The sequence below is a fragment of the Schistocerca cancellata genome, chromosome 7 (assembly GCF_023864275.1).
Source record: "Schistocerca cancellata isolate TAMUIC-IGC-003103 chromosome 7, iqSchCanc2.1, whole genome shotgun sequence".
Classification (NCBI taxonomy): domain Eukaryota; kingdom Metazoa; phylum Arthropoda; class Insecta; order Orthoptera; family Acrididae; genus Schistocerca; species Schistocerca cancellata.
Genome location: NC_064632.1, coordinates 496,134,526 through 496,148,506, shown reverse-complemented (window position 1 = coordinate 496,148,506; position 13,981 = coordinate 496,134,526).

The following is a 13,981-nucleotide window of genomic DNA, read 5'->3' as shown; positions in this document are numbered from 1 at the left end:
TTCCCTGGTGCCCCCATCTCTCTCCTTACTCCCAGATGGGATTCTGTTCTCATCTCCTCCCCTAGCCCAACCCTCCATACTGACATCCTCTCCCGCCTCCCCATCACCCGTTTTGGCCCCAACGCCTCCCTCACCCCTGCTCCTGCCCCACCTGCTACCCGCCAACCCCAACCCCCGCGTCGCCCACCGACCCTCACCGCCATGATCACTCGGCTCAGTCCGTCGATCACGGAGGAGGAAGTGTTGGCGGAGCTCAAGGCACATCCCACGCTGGAGGTGCGGGCGGTCCGCCGCATTTTCAACTCGGCCGGCCCCACCCGCCTTATGCGGGGGTCTTCTCCGAGGACGCCCCCTCCATTGACCGGCTCCTGAAGGAGGGTGCCCTCCTCTTCAACCAGCGGTACAAGTTCGACCCCTCGCGTTCCCGTTCTCAATCCCTGCGCTGCCAGAGGTGTTTGCGCTATAATGCACACCCAACAGCTGAGTGCCGCGAGGCCCCCACCTGCCCGCATTGTCGGCAAGCGCACTTCCTCCGGCAGTGCCCTAACCTTCAATCCCCTCCCTCCTGTAATAACTGCAATCTCCCCCATCCCACCTACTCCCAAAAGTGTAAAGCCCGACCCCCTCCGACCACTCCTGAACTCACTGTACCTGTCCGTCCTCTGGAGGCCCCCACCCCTCCTGGCAATTCCCTTCGTCCCCCCACACCGCTGAGGACATCATCAGGTTCCTCACCATCGTCCTTCAAAATGTTCATCCCTTTCAGATCTCCCTCGCCGCCCATTCCATTTTCCACCTTAAGATGTACGCCACCTACTCCAACAACCAGGCCCATTTCACCTTCTCCCATCTTGACACCCTCGTCTAAATCCCTATCATGGCGCGACAGCACCGTATCCTTTTCAACAATATCCGCTCCCTTCCCGCCAACAAGAAACTCTTCCTGCACACCCTTGCTACCCACCGCGTGGATGCCTTCCTCCTCAATGAAATCTTCCTCCAACCCCACTACTCTATCCACACCTCACCCTATCTCCTCCATCGCTCCGATAATCCCCTCCCAATTGCGCGTGGCGGAGTTGCCATTGGTCACCACCGCCAGATCCCCATTCGGCTCCAACCTCTCCTTCCCGACCCCACCGAACACCTGATCCTTAGTCTCTTCATCCCTGGCCTTACCATTACCTGCGCCACCATCTATGTCCGCCCCAACGCCCCTATTCCTTTCGACTTCCTCTCCCACATCGACTGTACCTTCTCCTCCTACGTGATCGCTGCCGACCTCAACATCCATAGTCGTTCTGCTGCCCAGTTACGGCGGTGGCATCGGTTCCTCTCCTCCCTTCAAGGCGACCTCATCCCCATCCCCCACCACACCCGTACCAAATCCAACTCCACTCCCGATGTTATTCTCTCCTCCCCCAACCTCCTTGGTCGCATTACGGTGGATGTCCTGGAGCCTATTGGTAGCGACCATCTCCCTGTCCTCCTCACCGTTTCAGACGGTCGTCGCCCCCGCCCCGACCCTCGTAATGACCCTCCCCCTAAGTACGTCCATGACTATTCCCGTGCCAACTGGAATGCCTACCGGGATACCCTCTCCACCCAGGTCGATACCACCCTCTCACCTACCACCATCCCGATGATGTCACCCATGCCGCCTCCTTTCTCCAGCAGACCTTGTCTGAGGCCGTGGAGGCCCACGTCCCTACTGTCACTATCCACCCCCACCGTCCTACCTTACCCCCACAGGCCGTCCTCCTCCTCCATGAATCCCACCGTCTCTACCGTGCCTTCCTCCGTACGCGTAACCCGGACACCCTACGACGCCACCAGCAACTCAGCGACACATTCGTAATTTGCTCATGGCTAAGAAACGCCGGGACTGGCGACAGACATGCACCCGTTTAAATGCTACCCTCCCTATCAACTCGTCCAAGTTCTGGTCAGCCTTCCGTCGCCTTACCGGAACTAAGCCCTCCCCCTACTATCCTCTTCTCCATGATGATCACCCCTTCCCTGACGCCCTTAGTAAGGCCAATCACTTTGCCTCCTACCTGTCCGATGTGTTTTCCATCCCCGATGATCCCCAGTTTGATTACTCTCTCTTCCCGGATATCCGCGATCGAACTGACACCTCTGTCCCTCCCCTCGCTCCTGGTTTCCAGTACTTGGACAACATTGCACACACGGAACTCAATACTCCTATCACTACACAGGATCTCATTGCTACACTCCGCACAAAATGCAACACCGCTCCTGGTCACGATCGTGTCGCCTACCGTCACCTTCGTGAAGCTCCTGTCTCTTTTCTCTCCTTCCTGGCCAGGCTCTACAATGTAGTCCTGTCCACCGGTTACTACCCTGACCTGTGGAAAACCTCCCATATCCTCATGTTCCTTAAACCTGGCAAACCGCCGTCCGCCGTCTCCTCCTACCGTCCCATCAGCCTTACCTCGGTCTTCAGCATGGTCCTGGAATCTATCCTCACCCGACGCATCCACCAGCATCTCCGCCAGCACCGCCTCCTTCCCGTTACCCAGTGTGGCTTTTAGCCGTCCTTCTCTTCCGACGATCTTCTCCTTCACCTCACTCATCTCCTTTCCGACCAGCTAAATTCCCGTCGCTCCGCAATCTTCCTCTCCCTTGACCTCGAATGCGCTTATGACCGTGTATGGCATTCCGGTCTCCTCTTCAAGCTCCAAACCTTCGCCCTTCCCATTAACTACGTCCGTCTGATCGGCTACTTTCTCTCCCGTCGTCCGTCCTATGTCACCATCCATAACACAGATTCCTACACCTTTTTCCCCTCCGCCAGTGTGCCCAAAGGCTCCGTCCTCTCCCCCCTTCTGTACCTTTTGTACATGGCGGACATGCCGCCGCCGTCGCCCCCCGTCCACCTTCTCCAGTTTGCCTATGACACCGCCTTCCTTGCCCTTGCCCCCACCCTGCAGCATTCCCAACACCTTCTCCAATCCCATCTTGACCGGTTCACCGCTTGGTGCAACCAGTGGTTGCTCAAGGTCAATCCCTCCAAACCCAGGCGATCATTGTAGGCAAAACCACCCCTTCCTTCCGCCTCCTTGATTTCTATCTCACCATCTATGGCCGTCCTATCGCCCTCACTCCCACCCTTAAGTACCTTGGCGTCACCCTCGACCGTCGCCTCTCCTGGACTCCCCATCTCCGGACAATCCAAGCCAAGGCACATTCCCGACTCTGTCTCCTCAAGCTCCTTTCCGGCCGTACGTGGGGTCTGGACCCCTCCACAATCCTCCACACCTATAAATCCCTCATCTGCCCTATCCTTTGTTACGCCCATCCAGCCTGGATCTCCGCTCCCCCTACCTTTTATAAATCCCTTCAAATCCTTGAACGCCATGCTCTCCGCCTTGCCTATCGCATCCGTCTCCCCTCCCCCACGCGGATCCTGTATGATCTCATCCCCTTCCCCCACCTTCTCCTTTTCCTTGAAAGGATACAGATCCTGTACACCTCCCGTAAACTTGATCCTCCTCAGCCGCTCGTGTCCCTGATCCTCTCCCACCCCCGACCGCTGCCGCACCTGTATTCCCACATCCCACCCGGTCTCCATCTCTCCACCCTCCTTACCCTCTCCCAAGGTGGCTTCCGCCAGCTCCCCCTCTCTGATGATGTCCTCGTCCCCTCCATCTACCCCTCCTACCAACGTTGACCCTGCCCCACCCCCCACTTCCGGTTTCCTTTCCTTTCGGCACCCTCCCTCCCTTCTCTTCTCTTCCCTTCTTTTTCCTTTTCACCCGTCCCCTCCCTCCACCCCTCTTCCCCCCGGGCTTCCCCTCCCCCTTCCTCCCTCCGCCCTATCTCCCCTGCCCGTGGCATCTCTGCTCTCCCCTCTCGCTCTCCCACTCCCCTTCCTCCTCCTCCTCTCTTGGCAGGTCCCCGGACTCGCACAAGCGTAGTGAACATTCGCGCGCCGGAGATCATCGCCATCTGTGTCTCGTGTGTGTGACGTCGTTTTGTGTTTTTAGTGTCCGCCGTCCCGCTACTACGTTCAATTGTGCCGTCGGATTCATCAGTGTTATGTGCGCCGTGTCAACGTGTTTTCAGTGTTGTTATCGTCGCGTGTGAATGGCTCCGTGTTTTTTGTGTCTCTCCCTGTGACCTCTATCTTTTGCCCGTCACTGTGTTCATTATAATTCTCCATTCTTGTACTATTGTCAACACTATGGCTGAAGAGCGGCGTAGTGTGCCGCTGACAGCCTACCTGATTTGTACAGGTATTAAAATAACAATAAAGTAAAAAAAATGTTGTATCGTTCTCTTGTTCGGTTTTAGGTAACCAAACGAAGAACACGTTTGGCGCCACCAACTCTGCCCGGCCGCTCGAATTTGGGTGCGCTAAGGCCTGATTGGCTAACTTCAATGCTAATTAACTTCGAAATGGCGCAACGAACCGAATGTTATTCTTGACAATTATTTCTCAGCCCAACCTACCCTGCAACACGCTTACCAGCTTTTCATATTGTTTCCGATCACCCTGCATAAAACTATTCCTTAGCTTCATGTATGGGACACGGTCGAGCCTGGAAGGCTTAACAAGTTTGTTTGCGTGGCCATCCTCCGCAGCAAGCACAGAAGTGAAACCTCTTTCCTTGCTGCACTGTAAAATTTATTTCTCCCGGACGTGTTTCGCCTTTTTTTACTCTAAGGCATCTTCAGTGGGGTCTAGAGTGATACACTTTTGTTTTGATGTGTGATATTTTTAGATTATGAACAGTTCACGTCGGACTTTTTTTGTAAATAAGTAATTACTTGCAGTTTGCTGTTGGCATCTGCGTTTCTCCTCATCTGGTCTGGAGGTCGTGGTACAACTTCATTTCCGAAACATAAGCTTATTTTTGTATTCTGAACTTTTTCTTTTCATTGTTCACCATGCTTACCTATATTTTTGTGGTCCACTATTATTCTTTTGCACACTAGTTGTAGGTATTTGTTCGAAAATTGTGTTTTTAAAGACGTAAATAATGCGAGTTCATTACGTGTTTCCTCCTGTTTGGTTTGTTTACCTGCATGTTGCTAACCTAAAGAAGTATATGTTGAAAACTAACGTCTATTCATGATGTTTCTCTCTCTCTCTCTCTCTCTCTCTCTCTCTCTCTCTGTGTGTGTGTATGTGTGTGTGTGTGTGTGTGTGTGTATGTGTGTGTGTGTTTCTGCGTGTATGCGAAAGGGGGGCGAGGAAGTTGGTGCTTTGAGTTGTAGAATGTTGAATGTTAATGTAATAGGTCCGCAGCTCGTGGTCGTGCGGTAGCGTTCTCGCTTCCCACGCCCAGGTTCCCGGGTTCGATTCCCGGCGGGGTCGGGGATTTTCTCTGCCTCGTGATGACTGTTGATGTCCTTAGGTTAGTTAGGTTTAAGTAGTTCTAAGTTCTAGGGGACTGATGACCATAGATATTAAGTCCCATAGTGCTCAGAGCCATTTTTTTTTGTTAATGTAATAGCTATTAGAGAGTGGTTGAAAGCTTTTGTTTCAATTTTCTGTGGAGAGTTTCATGGACAATTGAGTAAAAAGGCGGTTTTACTAATATTATGATAATAATTCTTTTTTGATCATGTTACCCGGATTCACCTCCCTGATGAATATGTCGTTTTTGCAGCTGAGCTCCACGCGATCCTGAAGGCACTGGAACAGATGAATCGTGTTCGGGGCAATCGATTTCTGCTCTGCTCCGATTCTGTTAGTGCTTTACAATCACTGCAGAATCTGTACCCAACTGAGGAGATGGTCCAGCTGATATATGGCCAACTGTACTTGCTCCAAAGGCGGGGTAAGGAGGTGTCCTCCTGCTGGGTGGCTGGTCATGTCGGAATATGGGGCAATGAACAGGCCGATCGGGCTGCCAAGGAGGCCTGCAGAGAGCAGGATGTGGTCCAGTGTCCTATTCCCTAGAGTGTGTCATTTCTGCACTCCACAAGAAGTGCATGGAGTTGTGGGAGGAAGAATGGCTGGCGGTGACGGCCAATAAATTGCGGTCGGTGAAGTCAACAACTCAGCCGTGGCGTTCCTCCTGCCGGCTGCTCAGGCGGGAGGAAGTGACCCTCACTCGTCTTCGGATTGGGCACTGTCCTCTCACACATAGCTTTCTATTACGGCGGGAGCATCACTCGTTTTGTGGTGCTTATGGTGTGCACATCTCTGTCCGGCACATTTGACCAAACTGCATTTTAGCGCAAGTTGATGGGGATCTGCCTTGTGTTCTAGCTAATGATGAGACGTGTGTGTCTAGGGTTTTAAAGTTTTGTGATGTGTCTGGACTCTGGCCTAAACTTTTAGGCTGGAGGTTTTAGTGTATTGCAGAGTGGCTGGCTCCTCCCTTTTTTCCTTGAGGTCAGCCAGCCACTTCCATCTGTTACTGAGCGAGCGCTGAATACCTTGCCGTCGTGCGCCCATACAACCCTCTCCATCATCATCCATCATTTTTTTGGAGAGTTATTCTAATACATTAATAGATGAAATAATATAACAACGCTCCAAAAAGGATTACTATCATAATAATAATAACACCACCCAACACCTTTTCACTCACTTGTCCATGAACTCCTCTAAAGAACATCGAAACGAAAACTCAACTCAGCTGATTACCAAACACCCTCTAACAGTTATTAGATTCATATTCAACACTTTCCAACTCAAACCACCAACACTCCCACCCTCACTCCACACACACACACACACACACACACACACACACACACACACAGAGAGAGAGAGAGAGAGAGAGAGAGAGAGAGAGAGAGATCATGAATAGACTTTATTTTTGAACATGTACTTCGTTAATTAAACAAACCAAATTGGAGTGGCCGCGCGGTTTGAGGCGCCATTCACGGATTGTTCTTAGTTTAAGTTATTTTAAGTAGTGTGTTAGTCTAGGGACCGATGACCTCAGCAGTTTGGTCCCTTAGGAATTTCGCACACACGCACACACAAACAGGAGGAAACACATAATGAACTCACAATATTTGCGTCTTTAAAAGCACAGTTTTCGAACAAATATCTGAAACTAGCGGCAAAACAGTAATAATACACCACAAAAATAAAGGTCAACATGGTGAACAGAGTGAAGGAAAAGCTCGGAGCATTAAAACATGCTTACGCTTCGGAATTGAAGCTGTTGTGCGACCTTCAGACCAGATGAGAGGAAACGTAGATTCCGACAAACTACAAGTAATTACTTATTTACATAAAAAACGTGATGTGAACTGTTTGATAATCTAAAAATGACACATAACAAAACTGTACTGAAAATACCTTAGGGTTAAAAAAAAATAAGAAACACGTCTGGGAGAAATAAATTAGAGTGCAGCAAAAAAAGGTCGTCTTATTTACAAAAAAAAAAAAAATTACTGGAAGTTTTAACTTGAAGTAAGACAGACTGTATTTTAATTCAGAAATAAATCTGTCTATTTCTGCACAACAAATAGAATTTCAAATAACACCAACAAGAAAATTGTTACATGAACGGTTATTAGGGCAGACTGTCCCATTTTTTATGTTGGTATTGAGGAAATTAGATTGGGAGATGTATCTCAGTGAACTTCCCAAATGTTCAGCAGCTTCCGTTCATCAAATCACTGCTAGTATCAGAACCATACAAAATAATATTTCAACATAGTTTGATTCTTCCACTCAGTAAGTCATCTGATGTAGAATTCTGCTATACCTCACCGCTTAGTAAGAAAGTTCTCTCACAGGTATCCTGTGGTGGACTCTTCAAGAAGTTCGGCTTTCTACCCCCATTTTCGTACCTGTGTATGTGTATATAATGAAATTACCAAATAATACAGAATAAGTGCGGCAAACGAGCGGTATTCTGCGAGGCCAAAATCAGGCACTACATTTTAGTTATGAAACCGGAAGCTGGAACAGATTTAGAATTTTTTCTGGAGGGAAGATTGGGGGGGGGGGGGCAGGCACAAGCTATCACGTCAATAATTATCCATGTTATAGCAGAGAACAGTGTATTAGTGTGTGGTAGGGTACCTATATGTTATGGTCAAGTTGGTCTTCACAAGGACTTTGTAATAAATTTAAATCAGCTGAACTGTTTTATTCAGATTTTACTGGTTTAATTACAGCAAAGCAAGTTAAACAAACATTTTATTTAGGTATAACATAATATACACCCCGAAAAATATTGAACTTTCAAAAATACTCCTAGTTCAGTCTTCTCTTAAATTTTCGACATAAGACTTCTAGCACTTCTTCTGTCGTAAATTTGCTGTTCCTGTTGACGGACATCAAAGCTAAGCCATTCAGTAGGTTTTCTGCCTCGGTGATGCGAAGAATAGGCTTTTATACGCAGCAGCACAGAAAATTATCTTTATGCTGTGCTAACAGTTATGAGCAGAACTAATAGGAACTAAAGGAGGACTTCGGTGCTTGGAACACAAGATGACCTTTTATGAGCTTCTACTGGAGAGGTTCGCTAGGATCTTTTTTTTCCCCATAACTGATTCGAGATCATCAGTTCCCCTCCAAAAATAATTTTTTATATTTCAGCGCTCTTCAAGACTTCCCCAATGGATCCATCAGAAATGTATTTTGGTATTAACTTCTTTAAATGACCAACGGTTTCAAGGTGTACTTTGGGGAATCTGTAGGCCAGATGATTGAACAGAAAACCTAGAAAAGGAATCCAGATTATGACTCCAAAGCATTTATCGTGTGACTCAGCTGGGACATTCGTTCGATTATCATGTAGAGCAGTTGTTCCAGAAGTTTTTATCTCAGTACCAAATTTCTCAGCAAATTCTTCAGCTGCCTTAAAGACCGGATGGATGTGTAAAATACTGTGCTGACGTTCTTTCAAGCTGTCGCACGCTGCTTCGACGAGTTGCGGTGGTTGGAATAGACCGATTTCCTTGTCTTTCAACTGTCCAGCAAGTGGCGTTGTTAAAATTCAAATGGCTCTGAGCACTATGGGACTTAACATCTGGGATCATCAGTCCCCTAGAACTTAGAACTACTTACACCTAACTAACCTACGGACAGCACACACATCCATGCCCGAGGCAGGATTCGAACCTGCGACCGTATCGGTCGCGCGGTTCCAGACGGAAGCGCCTAGCACCGCTCGGCTACACCGGCCGGCGTGGCATTGTTATCCCAAGCACTTTGGCAAGTACTTATAAACTTACAATAAATGATGATGATTACTACATAAAATAAGGAAAATTCAGTCGTTACAGTATTCCTTCCACTGTGAATGTTACAGTGTTCCCGCAGTGCAATAGTCAGGCTAGAAACGATGTCTCGAAAATACAGGGCAGCATCACGCCCCTCTAACCATCGTGTTTCACACACTGTTTTTATTGTGTGAGTTTTGCTGCTGGTAGAGTAAGTGTAGTCTTTGAGCGGATTCCGTAATGAAGTTCGCTGCTGAACCAGTTATACCCATAGCATTTCGTACGCTGCTCAGAGTACAGGCTTTGCTTGGTGCAAGATGGAACTGAACCTGTGACTAGCACAGTTGCTGTAAATTTCTAACGGCTGTTCCTGTGATGTAATTGCTTGAACTCCTTTAAATTTACCACTCATATATTTCCTCCTCCGTCACAGGATTGTTCTTGACAACAAACTACTCAGTGCCATTTGCTTTAATCTCCTGCAAGAAGGTGTTTACTAAGTTTTCACCTGTCAGATCAGTAACGGCAGTGAATTTTAGAAATTCGTCTCTTACAACACTTCTCTCAACATCACAGAAACGTATTCATAGCGATAATTGTTCAGAGATGAATATATCAGTTGTATCATCTGCTATTATGGTGGAAAATTGGTTCAAATGGCTCTGAGCACTATGGGACTCAACATCTTAGGTCATAAGTGCCCTAGAACTTAGAACTACTTAAACCTAACTAACCTAAGGACACACACCCATGCCCGAGGCAGGATTCGAACCTGCGACCGAAGCAGGTGGAAAATTCGAATACCTTTACGGTATCAACCGTTTTTCCAGTAATAACAACAGCACAGCTATCTGTTAAATAATTTTGTGTTGGCTTACTGATATAGCTGGCGTTTTTAAGACCGACTGAATTTGTTGTATTAATACTTCATCGTCTGCGTCCGTTAGAAATTTCAGTAAAGTACGGAAGTTTCCCTTTGAACTGAAATTCCAGTGCTTCACTGTTCATCTCCTGTTCTTCTCACCAAGCAATAATCGATCATCTCTGTGTCCTCGAAAGAATATTTTCTAAGCTCCAGGTAACATTATTGTCTTTATAACTAGGATTAGCTTTTTACTGTTTTCGTCCACTCTTCTCTTTCCACCCTCTAGTTAAAACATCCGTTGACTTCCCTTCAACCACATGCAGAAAGTTCTGCCAGACAACTGTGTTTCTCTTATAATACTCTTTCTCTCGGTGACTGTGTGCGATTTCAGTTGCTTTCCTGCACGTTTCCATTGGCTCATTCACTAGTCTTCCTAACTTTACATTTTTGTTGCCTCCTTCTGCTCTACCGAATAGAACACAAGCTTTATAAATTTCTCCACTAAATTTGTAGCTGTAGGTCAGATAAACATTTTCTTCTAGCCATTTTCTCTGGACCGATCGTGATTTATTGCCTTCTGTAACTTGCGGGAAGCAAAATTTGGTAGAAGATACCCAAATGCTCTTTAACTATTGCAATATTTCCTCGTCCGTCAGATGCCGACTTTTGTTCACCGAATGACCGATATCATGTTCTTCCACAATAGCCTCGTCATCACGTAAAACACTCATAATACTTAGAGAAGAATTACTAGTAGAAGTTGAACTCAAAATCGCTTGGAGTGATGCCTGTTCTCCAACGTTAATTTCACTTTCAACTTTTAAGTTTTTACAGAAAAAACCAGTGAAGTGTCTTTTGTCGTTTGGACCCGCCAATATCGTCACCTGTTGAACGCACGGCGGGAAGCGGACACAATAATGTATGCTTACAAACAATTGCTGAAGTGATCACGATCATCACGTTCATTCCACAAGTAACAGATCGCCAACCTTGCTTGTTTAAATTATACCAAATAGGAATAGCAGAGCCTCTGATACAACCATCTACTGGCCATAGTTGCTATTGCATACGAGCAAAATCCCCCTGTGCCACCCTCCTCTCCCCTCCCTTCTACATCCCCCACTGATCAGCAGGACTCTCTGCTTTATAATGTCCTATTTTAAATAAATACTGATAGTTGGAGGGACCTGAAAAGGAAGAATGAAAGATTATCAGGAAAATCTTGGGACTCCAGAAGACTACTGACGGAACTTGGCCGGCCGAAGTGGCCGTGCGGTTAAAGGCGCTGCAGTCTGGAACCGCAAGGCCGCTACGGTCGCAGGTTCGAATCCTGCCTCGGGCATGGATGTTTGTGATGTCCTTAGGTTAGTTAGGTTTAACTAGTTCTGAGTTCTAGGGGACTAATGACCTCAGCAGTTGAGTCCCATAGTGCTCAGAGCCATTTGAACCATTTTTTGACGGAACTTGGAAGAATAAGAAAATCGAGGAAGAGTACACCGAAAGGATGGTTGAAATTTTATGGACACCCCTTAAGGATGGACGAAAACCGACTGAAGGAAAAAAATCTTCAGTTGCATAACATCATTGAAGCCTACTTCTAAACATGTAGGAGACATGATGAGAGGTGCACAAGAGACTGGTATTTCATTAGCGATGACCTAGAACAAAAGGAGAATTCAGAACCAAAGTCAACAACATAAAATCTTTTGAAGAGAATTAACTGAAAAGGAGGTCCACATATTACATTTTCGAAAAGGAGAGAAAGAAAAGAAGTGGAGAAATGAAGAGGGAAGAGTGGAAAAGAAAGGACCAGAAGCCGTAATTTGTACGCGGTCCATAGTGGGCCAAATTCGGAAGAAATAAATAATTTTTTTTATGAATACCATAATCCATTGCATCTTGGAAACTCACAATTTCAGTACTAGAGCGAAAAGTGACATTCACAACTTTTTACTAATGCAGTCCATGAAACATAGATGTGTATGCAACATGTGGCCACAAAGAATTGATCAGTTACCGAACAACATAAAAATCAGGTAACAATGCAAATTTTAAATCCAAACAGTAACCCTTCCTTCTGAATAATTCGAGTTCAACACAAGATTTTTGATACGAAGAAAAAAGTGAGTATTTTAAGGAACGAAATTGAGGTATGCGCTGCCATCAGCAATTGACTAAAGCTGTTGAACATAAGGCCAGAGGGACATAACTTTTTCATTGCGATGAGCAACAGACCACTGCACTTGCGCCGACGGCAGCTGGTCGATCACGCCCAGGGGCGGAAGTGGCGGCAGAGGTCGTAAAACAGAGAGAATGTGCTGCACGCCGCAGGTCTCGCCAGCCACCTGCTAGAGCTAGAGCATACACTAGAAGGCAGCCACCTGTTCGCGGGACTCGTGCCTCGCTGCGGACTCGCGGTAACATCTGGTCTCCACAAGAGCGCACACTTCTGACCAACACAGCTGAAACATAGCCCGGTAATGTCTAGGAAGCCACTAAGTGTGTCACCTATGAGTTATAGTGGCCCAATTAACATTTCAAAGATATCCACCTATTCTCATACGACGAGCGAAAAAGGAAAACCTAAGAGCCAAGTGTGACATTTGTCAGGAGAATGAGAAGACAATGTATCTCTGTTTGTACATAACTGGTCTGAATCCAAAAAATTAAGCAGGTATTCTGATACCACAGAATTATGCTGCTCACCGCATCACAGCAACAAATAATGAGATAAATTAGAAAATAACGTGCGACGTGCCATACTAGGAAACCTGCTGGTTCTAAGGACCAGTACGAAAACTTTTACAAGCTGCCACACGCAGCCACGAATGGGAGACGTCTACGAAGAAACTTCCTCAAGAGATTCCATGCTTACGTCGGAGTGCAGTGCCGCTCCCCAAACTCCGTGATAGCCAACTATGATAGCATTATCATAGCTCAGATAATAGCATTATCATAGCTCAGATGCAGCAGCATAAATATTTTAGTCTGAACTGTATACCAAAGTTTATAGTCACATGTCCTTGATATGTGGCTGTCATTCCGTTCTATTCAAGTTGGAAACAGTACTAACAATATAGGGTGTTTCAGAAGTGACGGTCAATAATTCACACATGGAAAGTACAGGCCAAAAGTAGCTAAAAAGCCACAATAAACATGGAGCCGCAAATCAACCGTTGCCGAGGTATCGCATTAACGCGAGTTGGGAACCAACTGGAAACGCCCCTGGATAGCGCGGTATTTACGTTGGTATCTCACGGTTTGGGATCTGTTTGTTTACGCATGCGCAACTACATTCCTTTCCCTCTCCGTGCACTGTGCCTTACCCGCCTCACAAGCAGTTACGAACGTGAAGGCACCATGGACAGAGGTTACATCAATGAACAGTACGCTGACACGCACTTCAAGTATGGCAGAGCGAATGGCAGTTCCCTTGAGGCTGGACGATTGTATGAAGAAGTTTTTCCTCTCCGCAGGCAGCCCGAAAGGTGTTCATTTAGCCGGTTAGATTAGCGCATTAGAGAACCTGGGAGAAGGTAGACCCAGATCCATAACACCCGATGCTGAGATAAGCGTTTTACACATTGTTCACGAACGTCCGAGTACTTCAACAAGGAAGATTGCCTACATTAGTGTTAAAGACAATGTGAAAGCGCGATTGTATCATGCTGGGCCTGTCCCCTATGCTATACGTGAGAAGGTCGCTCAGGACTTGTAACAATGGAAAGACATTTGGGTCATACAATCCATTTCTGCAAGCCAGTGAGTGTCTCCCTTGGTCATACTTAAAAAAGCCAATAGCAATATTATGTCTGTGTGTGCTGATTTTAAAGCTATGGTAAACCCGCTCATTGTCATGGACTCATCTCCCCTCCCAAGATCAGAGAATTTAATGGACAGAGTGGGAAAGGATGGATTGTTTTATAAGATGGATTTATGTGAGGGCTA